Here is a 6000-nt window from a genome sequence, read left to right as displayed (position 1 = left end):
CCATCATCCCCTTCGAGAGAGAGAGAGAGTCGGGGGCAGTTCACAGACGTGCACTCGCTCCAGCTCTGCTGCGAGTCGGCATGCAGCCAAGGCCAAGGTCCCACCGTGCCGGTGTAGCAGGGATGTTGGGGGGGGGGGGTAGGCTGTGGACAGCGCCAAGCCCGGTCGCCTTTGTCTCCCCCACGTGCTGACGTTTTAGTAGCCGCGCTTGGTGCTCATTAAAGGCCGAGTCGACCTATGGGAGGCGCGGTCTCGATACGAGCCACTCACGTCGGCAGTGAGCGGGGATCGAACTCGGGTGGCTGTGGGTTCGCAGCCTCGTGCGCCTAACCACTGCGCCACCGCTCCCCAACACACAACACACACAACACATACACACACCACACACAACACACACACCACACACACACAACACCAACACAACACACACATCACACACACATCACACAACACACACACACACAACACACACAACACACACGCACAACACACGCACGCGCGGACAAAGCCAACAACGATGCTCCTATAGCCTTAACAGACTGTTGGGCCAAGTTCTCTTAGCGAGTAGCATCACCTATGCAGGCCAGCACAGCACACGAGGAGGTGGGTAGCCAGGACCCCACGCCCGGCCGCCTTTGTCTCCCACGTGGCGATGTTCACACAGCGCACAAGGCACACACACACGTGTGTACGTACAGACATACAGAAGCACACACGCGCACATCACAAGTGTGTGTGTGTACATTAATGTGTGTACATGTGTGTACTGATGCACACGTGATTGCTTGTGCGCACAGGTGACCCGAGTTCGATTCCCGCTCACGGCCAACACCGGTGACGATTTTCTGAACCGGTCCCGGGCATCCGACTCGGCCTCAAATGAGTACCCGGTGCGGTGTCTAGTAAACATCGCCACAAGGGAGACAAAGGCGGCCGGACGTGGTGCTGGCCAACCCTCTCCTCGTGTTCCATTCCGGCCTTAATAGGCGCTCGCTAACACTTGCCCCAACAGTCTCGTTAAGGCTCTGCCGGGTATCTTAGTCCTTTGCCTTTTGTGTGCGATTGGACACTTGTGTACAGGTGTGTCCGCAAAAGTATGATGTACACGCGTGCACAGGTGTGTGTGTGTGCACAGGTGTGCGTGTCTATGTGCGTGTCTATGCACAGGTGTGTGTGCACAGGTGTGTGTGTGCACAGGTGTGTGTGTGTGTGCACAGGTGTGCGTTTGTGTGTGCACAGGTGTGCGTGTGTGTGTGTGCACAGTTGTGCGTGTGTGTGCACAGGTGTGCGTGCGTGTGCACAGGTGTGCGTGCGTGTGCACAGGTGTGCGTGCGTGTCTATGTGCGTGTCTATGCACAGGTGTGTGTGTGCACAGGTGTGCGTGTGTGTGTGCACAGGTGTGCGTGTGTGTGTGCACAGGTGTGCGTGCGTGTCTATGTGCGTGTCTATGCACAGGTGTGTGTGTGCACAGGTGTGTGTGTGTGCGCGTGTCTATACACAGGTGTGTGTATGCACAGGTGTGTGTGCACAGGTGTGTGCACAGGTGTGTGTGTGTGCACAGGTGTGTGTGTGTGCACAGGTGTGTGTGCACAGGTGTGCGAGTGTAAAGCTGAATCTGTGCGCATGTGCGTTAGCGAATGCGTGTAAACTTGGATTAACACAATAATATTGGTAAAAAGAAAATCGGTTTACGGTTCGCATAGCAATGTCTAAACAAGTCGAACGTGCAAACACACGCACAGACACACACACAGACACTTAGACACACACACTCAGACACACAGACACACACACAGACGCGTGTGCGAACAGGTGCGTGAGAGCGAGAGAGCGTTAGTGTGCGCGAGTGATTGAGTGTGAGCAATTGTGTGTGATAGTGTGTGTGTAATTGTGAGAGTAAGTGTGAGTGGTTGTGTGAGAGTGAGCGAGTGTGATTGTGTGAGTAAGTGTGAGTGGTTGTGTGAGAGTGAGCGAGTGTGATTGTGTGTGTGGTTGTGTGAGAGTGTGGTTGAGTGTGTGATTGTCTGAGTGTGTGTGTGGTTGTGTGTGTGTGATTGTCTGAGTGTGTGGTTGTATGCGAGTGTGTGGTTGCATGTGAGTGTGATTGTCTGTGTGTGAGTGTGTGATTGTCTAAGTGTGTGGTTGTATGTGAGTGTGTCTGTGTGTGCGCGAGTTTCCCCACCAGAGATGAACGCCGATCCCTCTTCCCCCGGCTCCACGCTGTTCCCGTGCGCTGCTGACGAGGCCGGCACTGCCACCGCCACCACCATCATCACCATCAGCACCATCAGCACCATCACCTGCTGATGGTGCCGCTGGGCCGTCACTGAACCCCGATGGCTCCCTGTCGTCACGACAGTCATCTTCTTCCTCGCCACCACCATCATCATCACGACCACCACCACCACCATCATTGTCATCTCCTTCGGATCCAGTTGTCCCGTGCTCGCCGTGAGACGGAGACTTCTCCCGGCTTCTGAGTCGCTGTGATGAAGGTCATCACGGCCCCGGCGGTGCGTGACGGCGGTGGTGGAGATTCGGGCGAGTTACATTGAGAGCAGCAAGGGGTGCAGAGTGTGGTGAATGGTGGGTGTGGGCGAGTGTTTAGCTGAGTGCACGTCTGACGAGTGGGTGCGTGTGTGGGTGCGTGTGTGTGGGAGCGTGTGTGGGTGGGTGTGTGTGTGTGTGGGTCCGTGTGGGGGTGTGGATGGGTGTGTGTGGGTGAGAGTGTGGGTGAGAGTGTGGGTGCGTGCGTGGGTGGGTGTTTTTTGTTGGTGAGTGTATGTGGCGGTGTGTTTTTTGTTGGTGAGTGTGTGTGGCTGTGTGTTTTTTGCTGGTGAGTGTGTGTATATAAAATGCCGATTGTGGGTGAGTTTCTAGAGAGCGACCCGAGAGCTGAGTGGCGTTTCGCGAAGTGTGGAGCTGCCCGTGTGTGGAGGAGAGGGCTGTGTCACAGCGGCCACCCACCCCCCCAACTCAACCTCCCAGAAGCTCCCCCCCCTCTACAGCCTCCCCCCTCCACTCATCATCCGTGACTGGAGTAACACACTCAGCAACCACACCCCAACACCCACACACAATCGCCACACACCCATACATAACGCGCACACACACACGCACACCATGCTACACCACACAAACACACACCATGCTACACCACACACACCATGCTACACCACACACACCATGCTACACCACACACACCATGCTACACCACACACACCATGCTACACCACACACACACCATGCTACACCACACACACACCCCATGCTACACCACACACACACCCCATGCTACACCACACACACACACCATGGTACACCACACACACACCATGCTACACCACACACACCCCATGCTACGCCACACACACCCCATGCTACGCCACACACACACCATGCTACGCCACACACACCATGCTACACCACACACACACCATGCTACACCACACACACCCCATGCTACACCACACACACACCATGCTACACCACACACACACCATGCTACACCACACACACACCATGCTACACCACACACACCATGCTACACCACACACACCATGCTACACACACACACACACCATGCTACACACCACACACACACACCATGCTACACCACACACACACACACACCATGCTACACCACACACACACACACACCATGCTACACCACACACACACTCACACCATGCTACACCACACACACACACCATGCTACACCACACACCAACACCATGCTACACACAACACACCATGCTACACCACCACACACACCATGCTACACCACACACACACACCATGCTACACCACACACACACACCATGCTACACCACACACACACACCATGCTACACCACACACACACACACCATGCTACACCACACACACACACCATGCTACACCACACACACACACACCATGCTACACCACACACACACACACCATGCTACACCACACAACACACACCATGCTACACCACACACACACACACCATGCTACACCACACACACACACACCATGCTACACCACACACACACACACCATGCTACACCACACACACACACACCATGCTACACCACACACACACACACCATGCTACACCACACACACACACACCATGCTACACCACACACACACACCATGCTACACCACACACACACACCATGCTACACCACACACACACACCATGCTACACCACACACACACACCATGCTACACCACACACACACACCATGCTACACCACACACACACACCATGCTACACCACACACACACACCATGCTACACCACACACACACACACCATGCTACACCACACACACACACACCATGCTACACCACACACACACACACCATGCTACACCACACACACACACACCATGCTACACCACACACACACACACCATGCTACACCACACACACACACACCATGCTACACCACACACACACACACCATGCTACACCACACACACACACACCATGCTACACCACACACACACACACCATGCTACACCACACACACACACACCATGCTACACCACACACACACACCATGCTACACCACACACACACACCATGCTACACCACACACACACACCATGCTACACCACACACACACACCATGCTACACCACACACACACACCATGCTACACTACACACACACACCATGTTACACCACACACACACACTATGCTACACCACACACACACCATGCTACACCACACACACACACCATGCTACGCCACACACACACCATGCTACGCCACACACACACACCATGCTACGCCACACACACACACCATGCTACACCACACACACACCATGCTACACCACACACACACACACCATGCTACCCCACACACACACACACCATGCTACACCACACACACACCATGCTACACCACACACACACACACCATGCTACCCCACACACACACACACCATGCTAAACCACACACACCCCATGCTGTGTGCACGTTCAGGCCACGTGGAGTTCCCTCCACCTCTGCTGCAGCAGACGGACAGAGAAAACGACGAAGATGCAGGGCCGCCCTTTCCTGAAACCACTTTGGAGCTCCGCCAGCCTCTCCTAAGCGTAGCCTCGTGGATGACGACGCCAGGTGGATGACGACGCCAGGTGGATGACGACGTCAGGTGGATGATGACGTCACGTGGATGACGACGCCAGGTGGATGACGACGCCAAGTAGTGGTGACGTCACGTGGATGACGACGTCAGGTGGATGACGACGCCAGGTAGTGGTGACGTCACGTGGATGACGACGCCAGGTGGATGACGACGCCAGGTGGTGGTGACGTCAGGTGGATGACGACGTCAGGTGGATGACGACGTCAGGTGGATGACGACGTCAGGTGGATGACGACGCCAGGTGGTGGTGACGACGTCAGGTGGATGATGCCTAGTGTTTGATGTTGGAGTGGTGGATGACGTCTGCTGGTGGATGATGATGGTGGATGATGCCTGGTGGATGATGGTGGTGGATGATGGTGGATGATGTCTGGTGGATGATGGTGGAGTGGCGGCTGATCTGTAATCACTCGACAGGGAGGGCAGGATTGGGCCTAGTTGGGACGATGCCATTTTAATTGCTTTTATTATACCTTGAATCAGCATTGTTACGTTATCTTTATGACTATAATTATCATTGTCGGTATCTTAAATGCATTTAATGGAAGGGAGGGGGCAGGGGGGGTTTTAGATTGTTAAGCATCATACAAAAAAAGACGAGATTGTAGTTTGTATAAACTGCAGGCAAAACGCCATGCTCTGATGGGCCCAACCCACACCGGATATGCAAGTCATGATTAATATCATTACATACAGTATATAATAATCATATCATATTTCATATATATATAAACAGTACAAACCAGGTTTTCCCTCAGGCCCCATAATATAACATATGAAAACAACATCTTGCAACAAGCACACGTATACTTAGTTATGTAAATAACCGGGGGTAGTCAAAACACAACATACA

The sequence above is a fragment of the Lethenteron reissneri genome, chromosome 67, assembly GCF_015708825.2.
Source record: "Lethenteron reissneri isolate LAM-NWPU_2019-01 chromosome 67, ASM1570882v1, whole genome shotgun sequence".
Classification (NCBI taxonomy): Eukaryota; Metazoa; Chordata; class Hyperoartia; order Petromyzontiformes; family Petromyzontidae; genus Lethenteron; species Lethenteron reissneri.
The sequence above is the reverse complement of the archived record's forward strand: the minus strand, read 5'-3'. Positions refer to the sequence as shown.